Source organism: Pseudophryne corroboree, chromosome 4 (assembly GCF_028390025.1).
Source record: "Pseudophryne corroboree isolate aPseCor3 chromosome 4, aPseCor3.hap2, whole genome shotgun sequence".
NCBI lineage: Eukaryota > Metazoa > Chordata > Amphibia > Anura > Myobatrachidae > Pseudophryne > Pseudophryne corroboree.
The window spans coordinates 938,708,767-938,721,808 of NC_086447.1; positions in this window are offsets into that span (position 1 = coordinate 938,708,767).

Sequence of the window (13,042 nt, forward strand, 5' to 3'; positions counted from 1 at the left end):
GGTTAGACTTTTAGTCTTCTTTTGTCTTGCTCACTTGCAGGTCTACCCTATCCTTGTATACTATCCTTGTATGCTGTCCTTGTATGCTGTGTTTGCATACTACCCTTATATACTGCCCTTATATACTGTCCTTATATACTGTCCTTGTATGCTGTCCTTGTATGCTGTCCTTGTATACTGGCGTAGGCTGTCCTTGTATACTATCTTTGTATGCTGTCCTTGTATACTATCTTTGTATGCTGTCCTTGTATACTATCTTTGTATACTGTCCTTGAATACTACCCTTCTATACCGTCCTTGGGGTAAATTTACTAAGAATCGTATTTTCCCGTTTGAGGTCAAAGTTCAATCACGAATGACATCGAAAGTGTAAATATGCAACTTTTTGAATTGATTACGACTAATTTACTAAGCTGCCGTATTCTGCATTTTCGGTTTTTCCGATGTCGATGTCATTCGTTTTTTTAGGCAGTGTTTTACGTGAGTGACTTGTAAAACACTGCCGACTTTAATACAATGAATCTCGGCCGGATCTGAGAGATCCGTGCTGGGCTTCATTGTGCACCTTGTAAAAAAAATAAAAAATGTTTAATCTTAAAAAAAAAAAATTGCGTGGGGTCCCCCCTCCTAAGCCAAACCAGCCTCGGGCTCTTTGAGCCGGCCCTGGTTGCAAAAATATGGGCAAAAAATTGACAAGGGTTCCCCCATATTTAAGCAACCAGCACCGGGCTCTGCGCCTGGTCCTGGTTCCAAAAATACGGGGGACAAAAAGCGTAGGGGTCCCCCGTATTTTTGAAACCAGCACCGGGCTCCACTAGCTGGACAGATAATGCCACAGCCGGGGGTCACTTTTATACAGTGCCTTGCGGCCGTGGCATCAAATATCCAACTAGTCACCCCTGGCCGGGGTACCCTGGAGGAGTGGGAACCCCTTCAATCAAGGGGTCCCCCCCCAGCCACCCAAGGGCCAGGGGTGAAGCCCGAGGCTGTCCCCCCCATTCAATGGGCTGCGGATGGGGGGCTGATAGCCTTTGTTGAAAGTAATGAATATTGTTTTTAGTAGCAGTACTACAAGTCCCAGCAAGCCTCCCCCGCAAGCTGGTACTTGGAGAACCACAAGTACCAGCATGCGGCGGAAAACCGGGCCCGCTGGTACCTGTAGAACTACTACTAAAAAAATACCCCAATAAAGACATTACACACACACCTTGAAAGTATAACTTTAATGCATACATACACACCACCATATACACATACTTACCTTATGTTCACACGAGGGTCGGTCCTCTTCTCCAGTAGAATCCATGGTGTACCTGTTGAAAAAATCCTACTCACCAAATCCAGTGTAGAGGGCTCCTCGGATAATCCATTTGTAATCCACGTACTTGTAAAAATAAAAAAACGGGACACCCGACCACGAACTGAAAGGGGACCCATGTTTTCACATGGGACCCCTTTCTCCGAATGCCAGAAACCCCCTCTGACTGATGTCTAAGTGGGTTTCTTCAGCCAATCAGGGAGCGCCACGTTGTGGCACCCTCCTGATCGGCTGTGTGCTCCTGTACTGTCTGACAGGCGGCACACGGCAGTGTTACAATGTAGCGTCTATGCGCTCCATTGTAACCAACGGTGGGAACTTTGTGGTCAGCGGTGAGGTCACTTTCGGTCAACCGCTGACCACAAAGTTCCCACCATTGGTTACAATGGAGCGCATAGGCGCTACATTGTAACACTGCCGTGTGCCGCCTGTCAGACAGTACAGGAGCACACAGCCGATCAGGAGGGTGCCACAACGTGGCGCTCCCTGATTGGCTGAAGAAACTCACTTAGACATCAGTCAGAGGGGGTTTCTGGCATTCGGGGAAAGGGGTCCCATGTGAAAACATGGGGCCCCTTTCAGTTCGTGGTCAGGTGTCCCGTTTTTTTATTTTTACAAGTACGTGGATTACAAATGGATTATCCGAGGAGCCCTCTACACTGGATTTGGTGAGTAGGATTTTTTCAACAGGTACACCATGGATTCTACTGGAGAAGAGGACCGACCCTCGTGTGAACATAAGGTAAGTATGTGTATATGGTGGTGTGTATGTATGCATTAAAGTTATACTAAGGTGTGTGTGTGTAATGTCTTTATTGGGGTATTTTTTTAGTAGTAGTACTGCAGGTACCAGCGGGCCCGGTTTTCCGCCGCATGCTGGTACTTGTGGTTCTCCAAGTACCAGCTTGCGGGGGAGGCTTGCTGGGACTTGTAGTACTGCTACTAAAAACAATATTCATTACTTTCAACAAAGGCTATCAGCCCCCCATCCGCAGCCCATTGGATGGGGGGGACAGCCTCGGGCTTCACCCCTGGCCCTTGGGTGGCTGGGGGGGGGGACCCCTTGATTGAAGGGGTCCCCACTCCCCCAGGGTACCCCGGCCAGGGGTGACTAGTTGGATATTTGATGCCACGGCCGCAAGGCACTGTATAAAAGTGACCCCCGGCTGTGGCATTATCTGTCCAGCTAGTGGAGCCCGGTGCTGGTTTCAAAAATACGGGGGACCCCTACGCTTTTTGTCCCCCGTATTTTTGGAACCAGGACCAGGCGCAGAGCCCGGTGCTGGTTGCTTAAATATGGGGGAAACCCTGTCAATTTTTTCCCCATATTTTTGCAACCAGGGCCGGCTCAAAGAGCCCGAGGCTGGTTTGGTTTAGGAGGGGGGACCCCACGCATTTTTTTTTTGGAAAAATTATAACATTTCCCCCCCCTTCCCACTGAAAAACATGCACGGATCTCATGGATCCGTGCATGCCTATACAAACACGGGATAAAAAAGAAGGTCTGTTTTTTTTTAGCACTTTTTCACGATTTGTATTTTAGCACGGCAGTGTTTGGCTATTGTCGGCAGTGTTTGTGTTTTGCACTTTTTAGTAAATGACCGATTTCTACCAAATTGCAGGCGTATTTGACCGATGGTGTATTGATTCGTGATTTTTTCCTAGGACTTCCAAAATATTACGAATGCCCTCATCACTGCCGTGATTTTTGCTTAGTAAATTACCGAGATGACACTTTGAAGAAAAAACGGCATCTCGGTCAAAATCGGGACCTTAGTAAATATACCCCCTTGTATACTGTTCTTGTATACTATCCTTGTATACTGTTCTTGTATACTGTCATTCTATACTATCCCTGCATACTGTCCTTGAATACTGTTCTTGTATTCTGTCCTTGAATACTGTTCTTGTATACTGTCCTTATATACTGTCCTTGTATACTGTCCTTGTATACTGTCCTTGCATACTGTAGCAAAAAACTAATCTAATTTATAGATTGAAAATACAAATTGTGACAATGACATTTTTGGAGTTTTTCTCAGTCAGGTCACTTTCAGTTGTTAGTAGAGCACTGAGATCAGTGTTAGTTAATTTTTCAGGATATCTCTGGGAATCCCTCCTGTTCCTAGTGATGTGCAGGTGTCTTAAAAAAGTGAATCTTTATTTCAAATAAAAATGCATAAATGAAAGGCTACAATGCATGGCGCAGCTGCCTCAGGCGCAGGGGGCGTGATAGAGTATCCCGGCGGTCACATGACCGACACCAGCATCCCCAAATTGCAATGCAACAGGGGACGGGGTAATTATTTTACCCCTCCTCTGTGCCCTACCCTAACCCGCCTGAGGTGGCAGCTTGGGCTAAGATTTGGGGGGTTGAAGCTATGGTTACCCCCCTCCCTAGTGCCTAATCCTAACCCCCGCCCCTGGGCCCTAATCCTAACCGTTACCCCTATACTTACCTTTGGAATGTCGGCGGTCGGTGTTCCAGCGCTGGGATTCTAAGTGGTGTCAGGATTCCGGTGTTGGGATGGAGCAGGGGGTGCAGCTGCCGGGGGGCCCACAAAGTTCTGGCTATATCTGTGCTACACTGCGTTACACTTTGTCATTTTATAGTGGTTTAGAGACACTCTAAGGCTAATTCACATTTCGGAGCATATAAAAAAAAGCAGCAGTCTGCACCTGGTGCACCATGGTGCAGGTGGAGATTTAGAGTTGGGAGTTGTCACTAACCAGTATTCGTTTGCTACATACCGTATTCCCCTGTATTAAAAAAATAAAAACCGCCTACATTTGCGCCCTTGCATTGCACCATGGCTCGTTCCAGGAGCAGATTGCTCCATTTTTGCACCTTTTTTTTTAAAATTTCCTCTACAGTAACTGGGAATCAGGCCCAATATCCCTTCAATGGATTGGAGGTGAAAAGAAAAAAACACCCTTGCTCTGTAAGTTGAAAATCCGCCGGGTGAGAAACGGGAGTGTTTTTTCCAGGTACGCTGCTAATGACCTGTGGAGGAACGACACAGCAGTCACTTTGCAGGAACGCCGTGCGGGTCAGTGCGACAGATGTTCCCAGCATATGTGGAGAATTAATTACCCGCTAGTAAACAAAATCTCTGATGCAAAATCATTTTGTGAAAATTTCTTTTGATTTTGCCGTTATTAGGAGCTTAATTTCTTCCTGATCACCAGGACCCACTCGAATGAAAGACTGTCTTCATCTGCCCACCCTCCTGCATTGCTAAGGAAAGCGGGGGGAAGAGGGGACGCCGGGCTGGTGTGAAGGGTCTGGAAATGATTTGATTAAAAGCAAAAAGAACCGTCCGCATTAACAAAAGTCCTTCAAAGTCCACCTATTATTTGCACACAGTTTAATTAGCCAGAGGCTGAACTATTCCATGAAAGTTGGAGCAATTAAAAAAAAGAAAAAAAAAAAGATAACAGATTCTCAATGAAAACCTATCACACAGAACCGGGAAATATTCTTACAGCGGAATATGGAGTGGTAACAATTAAAATGAGTAAGGTTTGGTTTGGGCAATTCCCTGTTCACAAGTTTACTTAATTAAAGGAGCAGTTTATGTATGGCTCCAACTGGCATGCTCAAATATATTGGAAACTACTCTTAATACAATTAAAATCGCATTTTGCTAGCTAAAACATATGAAATAATTGGATCGTTCTCTACGGATTTATAGCTATTATGCTGCAGAAATATGTCTGTCATCTAAACAGCATTTAGTTAAAGGGCAGCTAGGAACGCTTGTGTTTGCTACATTTAATACATGAAAATAAAGAAAATACATTTATAACACTTGAAATGCATTGAAATATTTTAGTAAGGACAAGGTTATATCCCTATTGTAGTTACAGTAGGTCCGGGTTATATCTGTTAGAATAGGAGAGCGCTACTGTGCGGTTTCCAATATGGCTTCTCTGCGAATGATGCTTCATTCCGTTACCAAGATGGCTTCCATTACTACTACTGCGATGCGAATACGCGGCAACATCTTGCACTCTGTGTATGAGTAACATAATTGGAGACAGGCATATCCCGCCTGCCTCCAAGAGAAATGCATCTATATACCCAGATACCATCTTAACATATAGGCACCCTGGGTAGATGCCCAGGGACCCACGATTCTAGGGGCATTCAAGCAGAGGTGTGCTGGCATCTGCCTCCTGGGCTGGTGCCTCTGGGCTGTCTTTGAAGGCCGGTAGAGAAAGCTGCCCGGCTGCTCTGATTGTGAATTACACGCTATCATAGTGGCCAGGCCGCAATCTCTACATGCATTTATGCTGCAGCAAGAAACGGGCTGTCAGCTTGCTGATTGGTGGATGGCAGAAACTATCCACCAATCACAGTGAGCATTCTCTACCTGCCTCCAGCCTGTAACCAGACAAGGAATGACTGCTTGCTAATTGGTGGAGGGCTGGAGCTATCCACTGTTAAGTTCATTTAACTTACAGGAAGAAAAAGCACTATCTTAATACAGAAATGTTCAGGCTGCTGCAACCTCTAAGCGTGTGTGTGTTTAACCTCTATGAAATGTGTACACATTGCGTAAGCATGCCATCATGCTGTAAGCACAAAGTAGCTACACGTGCGGCGGAATACACTTTAACCCCTAACAGGAAAGGAGTGCGACACCAATCGTAAATGTTATGTTGTGGTCCAACGCAGCAACAAATATTTTCTAAAAAGAGGGTTCACAGAGAAATACAACAATACAAGAGAAAAGACTACAACCAATGGATACATACGTTTGTTCGCCTGCGCCACCCGGTTCCGGTCCTCAGTCAATCTGTATAGATGACCTTCAGAGAATAGACTGGGGCTGGCCCGGAGGCTTGGCTTTTATACAATAGTCCAAAACATGAAACAAAGGAAACTGTAATCTCTTCATCCATAGGTCAAAGGGCTGGTCATTTACAGTACATGAGGGGTCATAGGTCGTTTGAATAGGTGGGCGATGCCTGGTCCAGGTGCACTTGTAGATGTCCTCCACTGGGTTCCTGACGAATATCAAGAGTTCAGTAAATACAGTGTAATATTAATATTGTACTCCTGCGCATATCTATGCACAGGAGCGTGCTACTTTCTGCAAACTGCCATCAGAATATTGCCCTTGAAATACTGTACAGCTGGATACCAAACACCACCTCCTAAGCTAATTCTGTCCCCTCATATCCTGTAAAGTTGAATCCCTCTGTTGTTATACCTCTGAAGCAAATGTAACTTGCTGGTGTGGTGTGTGTAGGCTATGTGTAAATTATGCACTACGTGGATGAAATGTCAGTTATGTCTTTGTGGCTTTTCCATGCGAATGCGTATGCTACCATATTTACTCATACCACGCGCTAATACGCAGGACTTCGTGAGCCAATATACGCAACTTGCGAGTATGCGCACACACGGCAGAACAAGCACACGCACGGAGGCCACTCTGTGTGGTGTTTGCACGTGGTGCGTGTGGGTCTAATATTTTCGACTTCGACAGTCCACCCTTTGGCAGTCAACAATAACTGCCACACATAACTAATAAAATTGAAAATATTACATATACATTATATACAAAGTTCGGGTGACCGGGGGAGATTTGTAGGTGGGAAATGTATAGCCTAGTGGGATAGGAAAAAGCATGTATGTATGAATTAATGTCTGAGGGGCATGTATCATCGTGCCGTATATGTTCTAAGTAAGCTTCGAGGTACTGCGAAGTATACATTAAATCCTTCTCATCCCGTATTAAGGGTCTGTACATGGGCAAAAAAACACTACCGAGCTCTTTTCGGGCAAGGGCCATTAGCCCTCACCTTTCCGGCTTCTTATACCAACAAATGGAAAGCACATTTATCTGATGATACATGGAGGGGAACTGTATGTGTATGCTATTATATGTGGATAACATTTATTGACTATGTGTGCCATTGATTGAAGATTTCAGAGATGAGGGTAAGACATATAAAAATACATTTACATAAATTAATGTACATTGATGTCGTTTCCGGTTGTGAATGTCTCTGGAGAGGGGAAAACAAAAAGATGGTGAAAGAAACAGGCCATGAAATTCATTTACAATCCTTATCACAACACTGTTTCTATGGTTGGGTCATATATCAAATCTGCTGCTGTTACAATGCCCTCGCTCCTTAGACTCATCAAATTTGTCCTGTGTTTACACTGCGTCAAAATTCAAACACATCTGAATATCAGACCGATAATTATGACAACACCCAGGATACAGAGGAGAAACTTTCCCACACTCGCAATTACGTTTTGCGCCCACTCTCCTAACCCAGAGAACCATTTGAGTGGATTCAACCATGAGGCCCAGCCGGTCAATTCATTACCCACAGCCGTCAAGGTAAGGTTGTGCTTCCTTCTGAACTCCCACTTCAACTGCAAGATCTCGTCCATCTTTTGATCGATGATCTCCGTGGGGTCATCAGTGCTATTCGTAATATACGTACAGCACTTCACACCATATTGAGTTGCCAAAGTAACGCAATACCCACCTGTCACAGCCGTGACATAATTAAGGACCATCCTGTGCTGGACCAGCTCCTTCTTGCAGGCTTGTAACTCCCTGCGCGTATACCTGAAGGTGTTATCATACATCTCAGTGATATTATCTATCAAGGTCGCCAGCGCATGGATGTACTTATAATTTATAATTCCTCTGGCAGTATGGGTGATATCTAATGCGAGAAGAATTTGAATCCCGGTGGATTCATGGATCAAATCAGAGGCTGTGTGCTCTGTCCTATCTATGTGGTGTCTCTTGATAATGTGTTCATAATGCGTTTGAGTATAAGGAGTCTGCGCGTTGCGGTGAATGTCTTTCATTTTGTCGTATGTAATGGTCATAACCTCTGGTAGTACTCTGCCAATATAACACAACCCTTCAGAGCTCGGAGTAAGCCACTTGTACGCTTTCCTTCCACATATGAAGTAGGCATCGTCTGGAAGAACATAAGGGACAAAATGCAACAAAACCATATCACATATTTTCCTTATAAAGAAACCGGTCCCCAGTTCTCTCATTTGCTCAGTACAAGTATCGGGCTGGATGATGTGATCACAATACCCCTGCGACACTTCTCCAGCCCACATGGTTTTGATCCCACGTGTATACCGATATCGAAAATACTTCCCACTTGCGGCTATCTTACGTACAAGTTCGGAGTTGATAGGTATTTTATCAGCTCTATGTGAAAAGGTCATTGTCTGGTTATTCCATGTCACTTCCCAATTTCCTGGTTTCCGGAAATTGGACATGTTAAAGCACAACAGTGACCTATCTACGTGGTACTGGTGAAACTTCAAGCTAGGGGGCCTAGATATATTGAATTTCTTGTCCACCGGTCTCCCCCCCCCTCCCCCCCCCGTAATTCGAGTACCTCATCTATTGCTAAAGGGTATGGCACCAATCCCGACTTACTCTGTCCTTGAGGTACCTGTGAGCACACCCAGCATTCTGTTTGGTTTAAGACCGTACCCACTAATGAGTGGTAATCACTCAAAGGATGTCAGCCAATGTCGATATTACTGTTTGACTGACATCTCTGGATGCACCCATCTTCGACAATATTATCGCAGTGCGCACATATGCAGTATTCATCAGACAATAACCCTTCACTGTCACTGGCCTAGACTGAGGGTGTTGTGAACTCGGGGATTCTTCCGATGGTTGGGAAGAGGAACCACAACTGAGTTGGAAAAGGGGAGGCCTAATATAGGATTTCCTCATACAGGACGCTGACAGTGGAGTTTAATAACACATCCTAGATCTGAATGAATGAAATATTCTTATTAAATACTTTGTTCTTTACATAGTTGAATGTGCTGGCAACAAAATCACACAAAAATGATCAATGGAAATCAAATTTATTAACCCATGGAGGTCTGGATTTGGAGTCACCCTCAAAACTAAAGTGGAAAAACACACTACAGGCTGATCCAACTTTGATGTAATGTCCTTAAAAAATGAGGCTCAGTAGTGTCCACGTGCCTGTATGACCTCCCTACAACGCCTGGGCATGCTCCTGATGAGGTGGCGGATGGTCTCCTGAGGGATCTCCTCCCAGACCTGGACTAAAGCATCCGCCAACTCCTGGACAGTCTGTGGTGCAACGTGGCGTTGGTGGATGGAGCGAGACATGATGTCCCAGATGTGCTCAATTGGATTCAGGTCTGGGGAACGGGCGGTCCAGTCCATAGCATCAATGCCTTCGTCTTGCAGGAACTGCTGACACACTCCAGCCACATGAGGTCTAGCATTGTCTTGCATTAGGAGGAACCCAGGGCCAACCGCACCAGCATATGGTCTCACAAGGGGTCTGAGGATTTCATCACGGTACCTAATAGCAGTCAGGCTACCTCTGGCAAGCACATAGAGGGCTGTGCGGCCCCCCAAAGAAATGCCACCCCACACCATTACTGACCCACTGCCAAACCGGTCATGTTGGAGGATGTTGCAGGCAGCAGAACGTTCTCCTTGGCATCTCCAGACTCTGTCACATCTATCACATGTGCACAGTGAGAACCTGCTTTCATCTGTGAAGAGCACAGGGCGCCAGTGGCGAATTTGCAAATCTTACTGTTCTCTGGCAAATGCCAAACGTCCTGCACGGTGTTGGGCTGTAAGCACAAACCCCACCTGTGGACGTCGGGCCCTCATACCACCCTCATGGAGTCTGTTTCTGATCGTTTGAGTAGACACATACACATTTGTGGCTTGCTGGAGGTAATTTTGCAGGGCTCTGGCAGTGCTCCTCCTGTTCCTCCTTGCACAAAGGCGGAGGTAGCGGTCCTGCTGCTGGGTTGTTGCCCTCCTACGGCCTCCTCCACATCTCCTGATGTACTGGCCTGTCTCCTGGTAGCACCTCCATGCTCTGGACACTACGCTGACAGACACAGCAAACCTTCTTGCCACAGCTCGCATTGATGTGCCATCCTGGATGAGCTGCACTACCTGAGCCACTTGTGTGGGTTGTAGGGAGGTCATACAGGCACGTGGAGGCCACACACACCACTGAGCCTCATTTTGACTTGTTTTAAGGACATTACAACAAAGTTGGATCAGCCTGTAGTGTGTTTTTCCACTTTAATTTTGAGGGTGACTCCAAATCCAGACCTCCATGGGTTAATAAATTTGATTTCCATTGATAATTTTTTGTGATTTTGTTGTCAGCACATTCAACTATGCAAAGAACACAGTATTTAATAAGAATATTTCATTCATTCAGATCTAGGATGTGTTATTTTTGTGTTCCCTTTATTTTTTTGAGCAGTGTATTAAAGAGCTTTATTGCAGAGGAAAACAACTTAAAGTCAAATGCCAAAAAGGAATAAATGAGGGAAATGTCCAGACCCACTGAAGGGTTTAGTGAGCAGTATTAGAGATGCTGGTAATTGAAGAAACTGTGGGTGATGTTTAAAAGTCACTGATAACTTGTGGAACTTATAAATGATGATTAATAGCACAGATGGTTGAAGAACTTGTGAGCGGTGACAGAGACGCTGGTGATGTGAGGAACTGAAGTGCAGGGGTTTTAGACGCTGTTGATTTGTAGAACTTAAGAACGGAGACTGAGACGCTGATGATGTGAGGAACTGAAGTGCAGGGGTTTTAGACGCTGTTGGTGCAGGGGTTTTAGACACTGTTGATTCGCAGAACTTGAGAACGGTGATTTAGGCCCGCAGCCATGCTGATTCCTAGGAGCACTGGTGACTGGAACACAGAGAGATATACCGGCCGCTGAATACACTGGAACCGGTGCAGCAAACTGGCAGCTGGAAATGCCAGAGACACTGGAGTACAACCGCAGAGATCCTTGCCGAGAACAAGAGCGCTGGCATCTACGTCAGGGAAAGACGATACTCAGGCACTGAAGCTCTGTCTGGCGTCTGACTTTGAATCTCCCGCCAGTGCTGGATTGGCGGAGCAGTCTGATGACGTCACCTGCCCCCCGTCCACGTGATGCCGGGTGTCATGGCGGCGCCCATGCCCCGGAGAACCGCCGGGAGCCGCGCCAGCCAGACGCCGGAGCCCGTGGCCCACCGAAGGCAAAGGCTGCAACACCGACCAGCAGACACGCAGGGGTAAGCACTGCGAACGCCGCCTCTGATGTGTGACAGTACCCCCTCCTCCAGGAGTGGCCCCTGGACACTTTCCAGGTTTTGTTGGATGTCTGGAATGGAACATCCACACCAGTCGGGGAGCCGTAACTTCAGTAGCTTTGACCCAGCTCCTTTCCTCGGGGCCAAAACCTTTCCATTCCACCAAATACTGTAGATTCTTGTGAAGATAGCGAGAATCAAGAATGGTTTTGATCTCAAACTCCGTACCCTCTTCAGCCTCTGCAGAGGTTGGCCTTGGGGACTTGGAATGAAACCGGTTCAAAACAAGAGGGCGAAGAAGAGAGACATGGAAGGAATTTGGTATCCGGAAATGGGAAGGCAATCCCAATTTGCAGGCAACCGGATTCAAGACTTGTAACACGGGATAAGGACCAATGAACCTTGGAGCGAACTTCATAGTGGGCACCTTTAAACGGAGATTGTGGGTAGAGAGCCATACCCTGTCTCCAACCTTGTATTGAGGAGCTGCCCGTCGCTTCCTATCCGCAAAGAACTTATAGCGACCGGAAACTCTCTTGAGGTTGGCATGAACTCGACTCCAGATTTGACTGAAATGCCGGAGAGTAGAGGCTGCAGCAGGAACTTCTTCTGGAGGACAAATGGGTAATTCCGGAACTTGAGGGTGAAATCCGTAATTAATGAAAAATGGAGACTCGCCAGTCGAGGAGTGATATAGATGATTATGGGCGAACTCGGCCCAAGGCAACAACTCCACCCAATTATCTTGTGAGGGGGAGAGGTAAACACGGAGAAAAGTCTCTAAATCTTGATTGACGCGTTCAGTTTGCCCATTGGTCTGTGGATGGTAAGCAGATAAAAACTTGAGTTTTATTTGTAGAGCCGTGCAGAGTGCTCTCCAGAATCTTGCCGTAAACTGTACCCCTCGATCCGAGACTATTTCCAGAGGTAACCCGTGCAGGCGGAAGTGTTCCCGAATGAATAACAAAGCCAACTTAGAAGCTGATGGTAATCCGGTCAACGGAACAAAATGCGCCATCTTAGAGAATCGGTCGATAATCACCCAGACGGTGTTATGACCCTTAGAGAGAGGTAGTTCAGTAACAAAGTCCATAGAGATATGAGTCCAAGGCCTCTTAGGAATGGACAGTGGGTGCAACAATCCCGCAGGAGGCAGACGAAGAGTTTTGTGCTGAGCACATTGAGGACAGGAGTTGACATACTCTTGAACGTCCTTCTTCATAGTGTCCCACCAGTAAGATCTTCGTAGAAATTCCCACATCTTTTGAACTCCCGGATGGCCAGAAAACTTGGAAATGTGTGCCCACTGCAACAATTTTGGTCGAAATTTAGCTGGCACAGGCATTCTTCCAGGAGGAGGACCCAACGCAGTAGGAGCCGCAGAGATAGAGACAGGACTGAGGATCAACGCCTTTTCAACGGTATTCTCCTCATCCGAAGCCATTAAGGAACGGGATAGGGCATCCGCCTTGGTGTTAAGAGTTCCAGCCCGGTACTTAATGACAAACGAAAATCGAGCAAAGAAGAGCGCCCATCTTGCCTGACGGGGATTTAAGCACTGGGCTGTCTTGAGATACAGTAAATTCTTGTGATCCGTGAAA